The 13,971-nt window shown below is 48.9% G+C and overlaps 1 long non-coding RNA gene across 3 annotated transcripts; it reads left to right on the top strand.

Annotated features, from left to right (window-relative positions):
- The first annotated feature begins 1,590 nt into the window (after nt 1-1,590).
- On the top strand, nt 1,591-12,733 carry LOC123631840. 3 transcript variants are annotated; one of them, XR_006733242.1, is made up of 5 exons: nt 1,591-1,728; nt 3,566-3,615; nt 10,088-10,194; nt 11,923-12,076; nt 12,554-12,733. It is a non-coding gene; the product is annotated as an uncharacterized LOC123631840 (long non-coding RNA). The 3 variants fall into 3 exon arrangements; XR_006733241.1 differs by having other exon boundaries at nt 10,068-10,194; XR_006733243.1 differs by lacking the exons at nt 1,591-1,728; nt 3,566-3,615 and adding an exon at nt 5,731-5,835 and having other exon boundaries at nt 10,068-10,194.
- Nucleotides 12,734-13,971: the final 1,238 nt, after the last annotated feature.

The raw sequence follows: 13,971 nt of genomic DNA, 5'->3' as shown, positions 1-13,971 counted from the left end.
GTCTGGGGGGTCACACTTTCATTAGCAAGGGTTGGGTTAACCTTAGTATTTTATAAAGAAAGAGACTGAGGCCCAGAGAGATTCATACTCGCTCTGCAGTTGCAGGCATTGATTCTATCACTTTGGGCTGCTGTTGCCTAAGGATGATGAGCCTGCGTAGGAGCCCACCAGCAGCTGCGTGTCAGGAGCAGGCTGCGCTTACGTGGAGAGCGTAGACGTGGGGCAGTCCTGGAGCTGAGCTGTGGTATGCATTTCTTCTCAGCCCTGTGGGGATGATTGCAGGAGTTGCAATGTGGCTGCTCTTCCACAATCTGTATTTCTTATCACCATTACTGCAACCTCCAGGTCTGGCCTCTTGAATTCTTCTTGGAATTCCATGAGATTTCTTGGGCAAGAATGAGACCTACTGAATGACCCAATGCACTATGTGCCCAGACTTTATCATATTTTTTGTCGAATGCGAGTGCATTAAGCAAGTTTTGCAACTCTATCCTGAGTTGCAAAGTTAATATGGATTAATAATCTATTAAATGTACTCCCTAATACGAGGATGGGGAGCAACTCTTTGACACAGGAAATCCTATTTCACACAAAGCTAGTTAGCTCAGGGAACTGATTATCCCGGAGCTGGTACAGATTCAAAACAGCTTTCTCACCCTCCCCGAAGGGTGGATAAGATAATTAATCATCCTTAATGAAAAGGGATGCTGGGGTGGGGGGTTACTTCCTAACCTTTGAGGTTGAGGTCAGAGAAGCTGTCCCTGCCAGTTTTCCTGTCACTGACAGAACTCAAGGGGGGAGGGGACCAAAGAACTGACCCAGGGACATGTTTTGTAATCACTAATTTTCAGGTAGCAAAGACTCAAGAAATTTCTTTGCAAAAAAACGTACGTTACCAGAACATCCTTACGCACCACACACACACACACATCCGTTCTCTGCCTATCCTCTCAAATAAAGCATCTCTTACTCTGGCCTCTAAACAATGTCTGTTGGAAAGAAATATCTCTGAGTTAGAACAGCCTGTGATCTTTCCCAAAGACCAGAGTGTGTCTCCCTGAAACATCACATGTTGCATTCATATCTTTTCCCCTGGATCCAATGACACATTTTCCCTGAGCCCTGTTATCTAGAAATGTGAAAGAAGGCACAGGTGAGTGGTAGGCAGAACCTTCCAGCCACTGCAGTCCCAGTCAGGGTGAGATCTGAAAGCTGTCCGTAGGATCAGAGTCCAGGGAAAAGTTAATCTTTGGTTGCAGGCATGTGGACGTAGGTTTGCGTGCTGGGGAGAAGTGAGGATGTGGAATGAGTAAACTCTCTGGGAGGTGGGGGTGGGGAGGGCAGCGGGGCCTCCCTGAAGCCTCGGGCCATTAGTAATCTCTTTGTGAATGGAGTAAAGGGGGAGGGGGTGCACATACTTGAAATTCCTTTATCTGGGTGGGCTCTCTCTTTCCAAACTTTCAGGATGTGGGAAATAGAAGATGAAAGAGGCTGCATTTCCAGCCTATCGGGTTACAGCGTGTAAAATGGAGAGGGAAAGAAGTAGGGGTGGAGGGGGGGTAGGAGCAGGCCGCCCCGAGAGGGGCCAGGGAAGCCCAGTTTGGGAACTGGCTGGGGAGACTGAGAAAAGAAAGAGCTGGGGCGGTCAGATCACGTTTCACATCACATCAGAGCTGTGGAATTTCCTCTCTTCTAGGGGGAGCCCTGTGAAGATGAAGTTGGTTTAAGGTTAGTCGGTGATGTATAATAGCCCAAAGGCGACTGATGGAGGGTGTCTCTAAGTGACGGGTGTTTACAAGCAAAGCCTTTGTGGCGGGGTTGGGAGGTGGGGGCCGGGGCCATCTTCAGGACGAGTTGTTAACCAAATTCTGTGACCCGAGAATGGAGTCCATGTATGGATTTTATTTGTGTCTGACCTCTGTGGTATGCAGAGCCCTGAACAGTCGGCTGGGAAGGGGAGCAAGAGGAATGGGAAGGTGATTAGGAAAGGCGGGAGAGCCTCCAGGGTGGGCGAGGGATCCAGGGCCCTCGGGGCACAATCAGGGTTTCTGCTTTGTGTCCCTGGTGTCCCTGGGGCGGCCCTGGCAGGATCTGTTTCTGTTCTACTTAATCCACGTGCTCCACACCACTCAGTGGTCGCTGCCTGGCCCTCGGAGGGCCTTACCTCCCCCGGGACGCATTTAGTTTTTAAATTCTGCCCAGGCGCCTGTCCCTCCTCACTTTACGTTAGGAGAAAGCACCCTCCTCGGAACCTCCACCCCGAGTGTGAAACCGCGGCGAGGCAGCATATGTGGTTCTAAGGCCAGGTGCACCCTCCTTCTTAGGGAAGAATAAAAATAGTGGAAGACCATCCAGGTCAAGTTTGGGCCTAAAATGAAGTCCTGCTCTGGCCGAGACAGGCTTAAAGGCTGGGGGGTGAGGAATGGAACCAAGAGACGTGGGCTAGTGGCGTGTTTAGAGGAAAGGAATGTTTATTAAACCCTGATACCAGCCATAATCCAGCCATAATCGAGCAACGTATTGTTCTAATATGATGACGGGTGGAAAGTTATTAGATGGCGTATAAATCATCACATGCTACGATGACAAAAATATTGCTTGTTTTCAGAAAATTAGAATACAATAAAATACACTTGTCACAAACCATACCAAGCTTCATTTAATTTTTTCTCCTGTTTCAGAAAGCCGTTTAGGATTTTGCAGTATATCAAGGTCATCATTTTCAAACGTCTATTAGTGCCATATTGTAGTCGCGTGCGAGGCTCAGTTAATACAGATTTCTGGTTGATAGATTGCTAGAGCAAACAGACTTTTGTGCTATCTTCTTGGAATTGCCACTGCGCTTTTATAACACACAGTCTATTTTTTATCACTTTACAAACCATGCACTCGTGTTTTCCCTCTCTCTTCTCTCTTTCCAAACACTACCACCCCCAACAGTTTTGAGAAAAATAAATATGATAGTTCCTCTTTGCATTATCTCCTCACAGCTATCTTTCCAATGTGAGTGTAGCCTTGAACTTTGCTGGAGTCAACTGAGATTGCCTAATCCAGGCCGGTCCTCTTTGACACCCACAGACATTTTCTAAGATGGACTTTTTTTTTTTTTTGCAAGGCCTATTAAATTTAAGATAGGTGCTATATTTGAACTGGTCCTTCTGGATTTCTGAGTGGTTTCCTAAGAACAGGTAAGGGTAGTAACTGGAGTGATATTTCCTGTGTGCCCAGTGAAATAAATCAACAGCATGTTTTTCTATTCTTGGTTGAAATGGAAATTAATTTTTGAAAGTCCTATAGTTGGCTTAGCCCCTCGTAGCCTGCTGTTGACCTTAGTGGTGGAAAATCTAAGGGCTCAAATGTTAAAATTAGAACTGGCTTTGAGTACTGGCCCTATTTACCAGCCAGGCATCTTATTTTTATTTAACTAACACTTATACAGCATTTATTATGTGCCGAGCACTGTTCTAAGCATTTTACAAATATTTGCTTGACTAATCCTCATGATGATATTGTTATTATGTAATACTATTAGGAAGTGGTGTTATTATTGTCCTCCACTTTACAGATGCGGCATCTGAGACACAGAGACATGAAGAAATTCGCCAAACTATGAAGGTGAGTTTCCGCAAGCGCACAGCCCCTCTCAGGTGGGGGATCTAGCCCTGTTTCCACATCCAGCACCCTGCAACCTTGGACAAATCACTGGGCTTTGCTAGGAGGCATGTGAGTGGTATAAAACCGCAGGCAGCAGGGGAGACAGGGCCTTCACACACACAAAAAACCAAAGGGCATTTGGTACACTGCTGTAGGAAGCTGGAGAAAAGGCAGGTTTCCAGGGCTGCTCCTCCCAGCCCCATCCCCACGGAGAGCAGCTCAGGTCTCCAATACCTTCTTATAATTCAATTCACAGCCTCAGTCTTGTACCATTTCCGTTTCCTTGAACTGCATCTAGACATGATTCTGGTCCCCACCAGCTTCTGACCTCATTACTCATTCTGTTTACAGCTTGGCCTCACCCTTCAGACTGCCCTGATTTCCCAGATAGGAATTTGGCTGCCCTCATTGACTATGATTCAGATTTTCAGCCCAGCCACATTGCACCAGGCCCTCCTGTGTGCACAGCCCTCGGGTCAGGCTGGCACCAGGGGACCCTTGCCTCCTTCCCTCACTGAAACCCCTGGCAGGGGTGAGGCAGAGCTCTATGAAATATGGCCCCCCCTGGAGAGTTGGGGCAGGATTATCATGAAGGATCTTGAATGAAATTTGGGGGGAAAGTATTGAAGGGTTTGGGGCTGGGGGATAATGTGGTGAAGGGGAGTTGGAAGAAGATGAGGCTGTTGTTAGGGGTAGGGTAGATCAGAGGGAGGTGAGGCTGGGGACAGGGACCTTGGCAAATGGGCTATGGCAGTGACACAGGTGACAGACAAAGAAGGGCTGAGGGGTGCCCATGGGGAGAGAAGCGTGCATGGAGCCAGGAGGGAATCTCACCACACTTGGTCACTGCCTGGATTTGAGGGGGCGAGCAGAGTCACCGACTGCAACTCTCCAGGGTTTCCGTAACAAGCAGACACCTTGAGGGACAGGAATAGGGTACTTGTGAGGTCGGGGAGGGCATAGCCTAGTGCCTGGCAATCAGATACAGGCTCAACAAATGTTTACAGAACAGGATATGTTTCTGTCAGATCTCTAGATCTTGCCATTAAAATGGTAATGCTCCATGGAAGGCTAAAACCGGGAGCACCTTTGTCTCAAGGGGAAGAGGGAAGACTGGTGGGAAGAGGGGAGGAAGGATAAGCCCAGGTAATGAGGTGTTTCCCACCAGGGCTCACCTGTTTGAGTCACTGCAAGAGTGGAGCTTGCAGGGATGAAAACCCCCAGAGGTGCAATGGGGAGTCCCAAAGAAAAGCCTCAGGTTTACCTCCACCATGGCCTCACCTGTACCACACCTAGACGCTCTGTGCCAGGAGAGGATGAAGGACAGGCAACGCCAGGGTGGCAGAAGGCAGGCTGACGGCAGATTGGACGTGAGGGGGCTCAGGCGTCGGTGTCTGGGGGTGCAGGGGTGCAGAAGAGGGAGAGCCGCAGCTGTTGTTGCTGCTACTTTTCCAGGTCTGTTCTTTAAGTTTGAAGTGGTGGTGACTCTTCTAGGGCTTCCACTGAAGCTGGTCTGCGGTCCCGTCCAATTCCAAAGAGATCAACTGCTCTCTTACTGTTCACAATTCTAGCCTCCTCCTCCTACATGATGTCATTTCATTTTCCATGACAGTCTCCGCTGTCACCCCAGTTAATCCCTTCTCTCATATCCATGCACCTTTTTCTTTTCATCTCACTCGTCCCCCTAGCAACTCAGGCCAAAATTGGAAACAGTCCCCAAAAAGGAGAAAAACTCTAAAAGTAATTTAAAAAATGTTATATGTTCATATTTGACCATATACATGTTTTTTTATGTGTCTCATCTTTAATTCTGGGTTATAACTTGAAGGGGGCACGGGACTGTGTCAGGCTTGGAGAAGGGGTTTCTAATGGCTGTGTTGAGGGCCTTCCCCAGCTCACAGTGTGACGGATGGAGACAATAGTCCCAGCAGCCACCATTTATTTTTCCAGGGCCAGGTGCTGTGTTAATGGCTTTTTGCCCATTCTCATTGAATTCTCTGTGACTGTCTCTGACATGTGCCTATCCCTGCTGGACAGATCAGGAAATCAAGACTCAGGGATTAAGTAATTTGCCCAGTGGTAGCTGTGAGTGTTGATTCCAAGCTGACATGTATTGAGCACTTACTACCTGCCAGGCTCTCTCTGTGCCGGTGCTTCACGTTGAATCCTCAGGACCACACTGTAAGTATCCTTATTCTCCTCATTTTCCAGGTCAGAAAGTAGGTTCAGAGACGTTAAGTAACTTGCAAATACCACACTACTGGGAAGTGGCAGAAGCAGGCAGTGACCCCAGACAGTGGATTCCTAGCTTCTGCTCTTTGACCACTGCGCATACTTATTAAAAATCCAAGGGAACTTCCGTGTGATTTAGTTTTATCCCTGAAGTGATCCTAGGGAAGGACCCTCAGGACAGCGTTATAGTGGGACTCCAAGGTATGCCCTGACTGTCCCCGGAAGACAGAGAGGTGGCAGGAGAGGGCTGGGAGGACGCAGCGCGGCTCAGTGGTGTGAGGACTGCCTCTGTGCGTGCCCTGGAAATGCCAGCAGCCTTGGCGCCCGCAGCTGGCTCCGAGGGCTGGCGGCAAGCCTGCGGGAGGGGAAGCCCCAGCTCAGCCAGGGGCAGCGGGACCCTTGGGCAGTGGCTTCCCCCTCTCTGACCTTTAGCTGGAGCTGATGAATTGGCAGCAACTGTGTGACATCAGGGAGACATTTTCTCCTTTGTGAGCTCAGAGCTTCCATTTAAAAATTCCTCAGTCACAAGACAGAGGCTGCAGAAGCCCGGGCACACTTGTGGTGGCAGCAGGTGATGTGCACTTGCTCCAAGGCCTCCAGAAGTCTGCGTAATCCCCGGGATTCCGGGTGGCCGCTGGGATGGCCATGTAAGGTGCGGTCGTTGGCCTTATTTATCCCTGTGGCGCTGCCAGCTCTTAGAAGCCCTGCAGGGATGGGATCACCGGGGCTGGGCACATGGCAGGCGCCTGGGAGCCACGGGCTTCCTCGGGCAGTACCCTCTGCCTGACTACTCTCTTGTCTTTACCCCTGGGGAAAACCAGCACTCGGTTCAAAATTAAGTGAGCCCAAATGTTATCTAAGCATGTTTTTTCTTGACTTTTGTGTAGGGGGTGGGTGGGAGGAAGGGAGGAATCTTCTGTCTAAACTTGAGGGTGGTGGAAGGAACCATTATTTTAATACAGCAAAGGGCAGAGTTGAAAGGGAACTTTGTTCTCTAAATACTCCCAACCCCTCATTTTACAGAGGAGCAAACTGTAGGGTCAGAGAGGGCGAGGGACTTGCCTAAGGTCTCACGGCAAGTTAGTGGCAGAGGCAGGACTAGAATTGATTACTTTGAGGCTGGGTGAGGTGGCTCAAGCCTATAATCCTAGCACTCTGGGAGGCCGAGGCAGGAGGATTGCTTGAGCTCAGGAGTTTGAGACCAGCCTGAGCAAGAGCGAGACCCCATCTATACTAAAAATAGAAAAAATTAGCTGGGTGTGGTGGTGCATGCCTGCAGTCTCAGCTACTCAGGAGACTGAGACAGGAGAATCACTAGAGCCCAGAAGTTGGAGGTTGCTGTGAGCTAGGCTGACACCATGGCACTCTACTCAGGGCAATGGAGTGAGACTCTTGTCTTGAAAAAAAAAAAACAAAACAAGAAGAGCTGATTGCTTTGAGCAAGTTAGTTTTTCTCTGTGGGCCTCAGTTCCTTCACTGGTACAGTGACATGATGGGATTTAATCATGTCTAAGATTTCCCTCCAGATCTTAACATATAAAGCTGTAATTGAGTGATTGTCTCAGGCTCTCTGGGGGATCCTAGTGGATCCTATTGGCAGGAGCCTGGGCAAGGCAGGATGAGTGGCCAGGGTGCTGAGAGCTGTTACGTGAACAGGTAACTCCTGGACTTTGGGACAGGACACATGATTCATCTCGCTGCTACCTGCCTCTGCACCTCGGTCTCTCCCCGACCCTTGCCCTCGGAGACCAATGTTCATCCTAGAGCAGCCACCCTCTCCCTGCCCCCTTCCCAACCTCCAGATGTATATACACACACACATATATATTCCCTAATTTCTGCCTATTTATTGGACCACTGTTACTCCAGCTTACACATTTATAGCTTTCCAGTACCATTCACGGAGGACTCACTCACCATATGCCAGGTACTGAGGGCTTTACCACATTTAACCTCCTACTTAAGCCCTCAGTCAGGCTGTGGCCCCCCCCCACCCCCCCAGTGAATAGATAAGAAACCCAGGCTCAGAGATTTACATACTTGCATATTCCCTAGCTGATAAGTGGTGAATCCCTAAACCACCCAAATCTGGCTGGACACCAAGCTCTAGTTCTTAACCACTGCCCTGGTTCCCTCTCCAGCAGCCTGGAGCTCTGGCTGGGGCCCATTAGTTGAGTTGGGGGTGGCAGATGCTAAGGAGACTGAGGCTCTATTCCTGTGAGGACTCAATGTATTTGTCTTATTTGGAGGCCACAGACTGCACCCTTGACTTTAACCCTTATCTCACCGTGAATACTCAGGATTGGGACTCAGTGTAGGGACAGGAACGGGGATTGTTTATATCCTTCATGACTACTGGACAAAAATTTAAAGTAATCAGTTATCTTTTTGTTCCTCTGAGTTTCCTAGTAGCTAAAGGGGACACAAGCCCACCAAGTTGTTAGCATGACGAGCTACTAGAGTAGCAGTTGGAGCACTACCCTATAACTGAATTCTGTAGTTTGGCACTAAAATATCTTTTGACTACCCTGAGTCATGCTCCTTGTGGCATCTCCAGCTGGTCAGCAGGTTGCACAAGGTGGGGTGGGGACAGCAGCTGAAAATGCAGTAACGCCCTGAGGTATCTTTGGTTTCCAGGCATCAGCCAGGAGTGGTGATTCTTCCCAAACAGGTGCCATCAGGGGTCTGAGGGTTGAGAGGCTGGGGTGGCATCTGGTGCACAGCCATGCAGGTACCCTCAGGGACAAGCCATTCCTTTGTCCATTCTTTGCTCATTCCTTGCACAAGCACCCAAATGGGTGGGTTAGATCTGGGACTGTTGGACAGTGGGAATTTCAAGTCTAATTCTCAAGAAGTTAGTATGCAAACTCCGGGGACCAACAGATAAGCAAGCCATTATTCAATGTGGGACATGCTATCCTAGCACTACGGGCCCTTGGTGAAGGGAGGCGTTAGTTTTGCTGGGCTGGGGGTGAGGTGCTGGTCTAGGAAGGCCTCACAGGGGGAGGCAAGGGAAGGCTCCTTTGAGCTGAGTATTGAGATAAGAGGAGGGGAGGGTACATTTCAAACCCAGAGAGGAGCTGGAGCAAAGGTACAAAGGACTACGTGACCACAGCCTGATCAGGGAACTTGGAGTTCAGCATGTTCTACTGAGAGCTGGCTTGTCTTTTTATGAAAAGAACAACTTTTGCAGGTATCAGTCTATATCATCCTCTCATCAAGGCTAACATTTATAGAACTGATTATGTGCCAGACATTCTGCTGAGTGCTTGACTCACATCTCCCTTTTTAAATACAACAACGCTAAAAGGTGGGTATTATGACACCACTTTACAGGTGAGGAGGAGAGAAGTTAAGATACTAGTGCAGGTTAGGAAGCACCTATGCTCTTACTCGCAGCCCTCTCTACTCCCAGTTATTTCCTTCTTTCCCCTTTTCTTTGCAGATGCTCTAGGGATATGCTTTTTCCTCAAGGGTGTGTTGATGTGTGCACTTCCAGGCCCCTCCTGCAAAAGGGAGCGCTCTGGAAGGTCAGGCAGTAGGCTTTGGCCTTCTCTGTCTCCCCGTGGTGTTCCGGAACGCGATTGTGCACCAAATTGAACCAAGCCTGAAGTTCCACTTGTTATTTTCTTTTCCATGAGAAAACTAAACCTAAAGAAGAACTGAAACATACTCAGACTTTATTGTGCCACTACAGCCGCCCAAGCCATCTGCCTGGAGACCATACTAGTCAAGTTGGGGTTCTTAATGGAAAATGGTCTTTTAAATATGGGGAAGGGGTGCAGTTAGGATTGAAAGTTAATTAAAAGATTTTGGAGGGCTTTAAATGCCAATGTAGAGAGTTTGAACTTCATTTTAAGATGGTATAAAGAAAAATGAGAGGGAAAGGAATGTCTGTTCTGCCCGGACACTGAGCTAGCACTCACCTTGTCACATTTGGCCTTGGTGAGCAATGAAGGTTTCCAACAGGGCACAAATACATTCCATTCTGAGACGATGGACTGTGCTGGATGCCGGATGAATTGCAAGGGAAAGAGTTTACAACTAAGGATTCCAATTCCAGTTTGGGAGTTATGTTAAAATGCAGGGGGGAGGACTAGGAGTTAGAACCTGAATTACAGTGATGGCGATAGTAAGAAAAAGGGGGCATTTAATGTAATTTTTTGTTTTTTTGGAGACAGGTTCTCATTATGTTGCCCAGACTGGACTCCTGGGCTCAAGGGATCCTCCCGCCTCAGCCTCCCAAGTAGCTGAGACTACAGAGCAGGCCAGGCTAAGCAGGACATTTTATAAAGTGGCTAACATGTGGTAAATATATTTTTATGTATAAACTCTGTTTTATCAGTTTTCCAAATTTGGTTTGTGGGTATTAAGTTTTTTACTGTGGACCCCACTTGTACAGTTACAAAACATTCTCTTGCAAATCTTTTCTTCGAGCTCAGGATGCCACTTGTTGCCTGTACCTGATCGAAACTCAGATATGTAGAAGCTTGGATTTGCGTCTAAACTTAGACCCCTGCTGACTTGGAGGAAAAGCTAAACTTGGCACAATGTCTCCCTCTCTCTTCAGGCAGCGGTCTAAAAAGTAGTCCCCCCCCAACTAATGAACTATATCTAATAGCCTCTCTTCAGAGAGTCCTTTGAGAAAGAGACGGCGTTTGTTTTTGACCTCATTATCCGTTTCAGCCTGTCCTTGATGAAAATAATCGCCCCTTAGGCAGGTACATTCCTCACATTCCTCTCCCTTAGCTGCTAAGACGCTGTTAACCCCGGTGACCATGGGAAAGCGCGCTGTCTGCGGCACCGTCTAAGGGGAGTGGGCACAAGATAACGAGAGGTGAAGAGGTCGGAGTGGAAGCCCCTTTCATCTTTTCAGGCTGTTTCCATCCCAGACAAAGGGTTCTGTGCAGGGCTGCAAGGCCCACGCGGCTTTATTTTATGGTCTGGCTCAGAACGGGGGCTGGGCGGGCGCGGGGGCCTCTCTGGATATTGTTTTGGAGGTGAATGCCTGGCTCCCGGGAAGTCCTCGACCCCTGGGGGAATGCTAAGTGGAAGGAAGGGCAAGAAGCCCCTGCTTGGGCGGAAGAGACCACCCAGCTACTCAGAAGGGCTTGAATGGAATGAGCCGCTCTGCAGGATTTATCACTCAGACAGTGAGATTAAGGGTGTGAGGCTGTTCAGCGGCTTCAAATCAGGGTAGCTCTTGGGTTTGCCGCCAAAGAGAGGAAGGGAAGCGGGTGAGGGGAAGGGGGAAGGGAGGCAGGGGTGGCCTGGAGATGCCCAGAGGGGTGAGGACAGTTCGGAACTCCACAGGGGAGGGCAGACCCGGCTTTCCTCCCAGTGGCTGCTTTTTGTAAAATGAAAGGACTGCAAGGATACCAGGAGGTGCCCTGCTGGGCTGCCCTGGAGTAAGGGGAAGGGAAGACTTACGCTGCTCCACCTCCTCCCTCTAAACTTTCTCCTAACTTGCTTTATTGATTTTTTTTAGAAAAGCAACAGAACCACATTCTCAATAATTGAAAGTCAAGAGCTCTCTGTCTCACCCAAATCCCCAGCCCACTTCCCAATACCTTCATGCCATAGTGATTGATGGCCTTTAGAATGGGTGGATTTCCCCTGGATCTTCTTTCAAATGTCTGAACATATATTTTAACATCTCTGTCATACACCTACAATTTCATATTGTGCTTTCATTTTTTCCAATAAATTCACAGTGCTGGATATTGTCAGAGTGGAAAAGGTATGATGTTTTTCCTCACCCATCCTAAAGGTCATAGGCCATGCTCTTTTACAAAAAACAGGTTAACAAGAGAAAAACATAACAGATTTACTTATTTATTTAGAGATGGGATCTTACAATGTTGCCCAGGCTGTAGTGCAGTGGCTATTCACAGGCATGATCATAGCTCACTGCAGCCTCAAACTCCTGGGCTCAAGTGATTCTCTTGCCTCAGCCTCCTGAGTAGCTGCAACTACATATGTGTGCCACTGAGCCCAGCAACAAATCTATTTAATCAGAGTTTTATGTGACAACAGGAGCCTTCAGAAATGAAGACCCAAAGGCCCTGGGAACACAGTCTACCTTGATGTCTAGGTTCCATGAAGAATGGACAGCCATGTGGAAATGCGGCTGGACGGAAGGCTGTGCTCTGATGGTCATAGACGGAGGGAACCCTGCAAGGCCTGTCAGGTCAGAGTCTTCTTCCTTCCCCCTGGGTATGGGGCTCCTAGGACCCATCCGGAATGAAGGCCTTCGAGGGGGAAGGGAAAGAGTGTTCTTTCTAGGTTTTATGGCTTGCTCTGGGGGAGAAGGGTTCTAGTTTCTACGACCTGCCTTGGGGAAGAGGAATTCTGGTTTCTATGACTAGCTCTGGGGGAGAAGATGGCGTGAGAAACAGGAGGGCAGCCAGGTCAGAGAGAACTTGCTTCTGAGACTGCTTTTGAGGCTTCCCAATCTCCGTTAGCTCAAAGTCTCCAGCGTGCCCAAGTACCACACTTTGGCGTGTTGCTTTCTGAGCCCCAGCAATGTCCCTTGTTTGCCCTGTGATGCCCCCTCTGCCTCTGCCCTGCTCTGTGCTGCAGGAGGCCACCGGGTATGCTCCCTTGCCTGCCTCTCCCTTCTGCTTGGGCTCTAGGGACATTTCTTCCTCTTTTCCCCCCATGCCAGATCACCGAAGACTAGCAGAGTCCCTCCATGCGCTGCCACAGCTCCTGCCAAGGCCCCTCCTCACGTTCCAGGGGCACCCCTTCCCCTTCGGGTGCAGTGCAAACAGCTCCCCCTGCTACGCCACTTTCCCCAACACTGCCTACACCTTCGTAAGCAACTCCTTTATTAAACTGCTCTCAATGCCCCCAATTTTGAGTGTGCCTGTTTCCTCCTGGGACTCCGAGTGTCACAGAACATACATCATTAGTATTTTCAGATTACTACATGTGCAGACAATAGCTGCATAGCATTGTGTTGAGCATATACACCATAATTCACTTAACCATTACCTCACTGGTCCACATTTAATTTGCCTCTTGGTGGTTTTTTTTTTTTTTTTGAGACAGTCTCACTCTGTTGCCCCGAATAAACTGCCATGGTGTCAGCCTAGCTCACAGCAACCTCACACTCCTGGGCTCAAGTGATCCTCCTGCCTCAGCCTCAGCCTCCCGAGTAGCTGGGACTACAGGCATGTGCCACCATGCCTGGCTAATTTTTCTATTTTTAGTAGAGATGGGGTGTCACTCTTGCTCAGGTTGGTCTCAAACTCCTGAGCCCACGTCAGACTCCCAGGGTGCCAGGATTACAGGTGTCCCAGGCCTAATCTGCCTCTTGTTTTTTCTGTATCAATACTTCTTGCAGGCACTTTCTTTCCTGTCTGGGTTCAAGTTCACAGCAGGCAATTGATCTTTCTGACAAGTATCTTTTCAGCTGTGGTCCTTGGCTGCCCTCAGGAAACTTACCAGTTAGCAGGACAAAATTGAGAGACGCTGTTAGAGGAACAGGGGGGAACAATAGAGTTCTGGTACCTGAGATGACAGAAACTCAAGGTGGATGAGGGATGGCCAGCTGGGAAAAGCCTGCTGGCTGGCTGGTCTGTCTCAGGACAGGGCTAGCCGAAGTGGCATTCTCTTCCCCTGGTTAATTTATTTACTAAAGTCCAAAAACTGGGCCCTCACTTGATTTTGTCTGTTTGATCAGTTTATAAAATAAGAATGACAATTGTTTGGTTTACAAAGAGAAAAAATGTCTGCAATATGGACCTGAACCTTTGCCGCAAGTAGAAGCCGAGTGGTAACAGGAGCGTCGTTTGGGGAGCTCGGGTTCTGTGCACGTAGTGGTCAGATGACTGGAAGGCTTTAAGGGCATCAGGCTGGACAGCCAGACTCCTCCATCCCCACAGTAGGGATGGCCATGCCGACTCACAGGACCTTAGCATTGCGAGTCTGGAGGCCAACACTCCCTCCTCTCTGCCCTGATAGTGCTCCTATAAGCACTGTCAGCTGGAGCCGCCCTGAATTTACAATTCTAATCTGCATGGGAGTCACCTGGGGATCTTGGTAAATGCAGATTCTGACCTTGGTAAATGCAGAATCTGT

This window comes from Lemur catta, chromosome 2 (genome assembly GCF_020740605.2).
Source record: "Lemur catta isolate mLemCat1 chromosome 2, mLemCat1.pri, whole genome shotgun sequence".
NCBI lineage: Eukaryota > Metazoa > Chordata > Mammalia > Primates > Lemuridae > Lemur > Lemur catta.
Note: the sequence above shows the minus strand (reverse complement) of the source record. Positions and strands in the feature narration are given on the sequence as shown.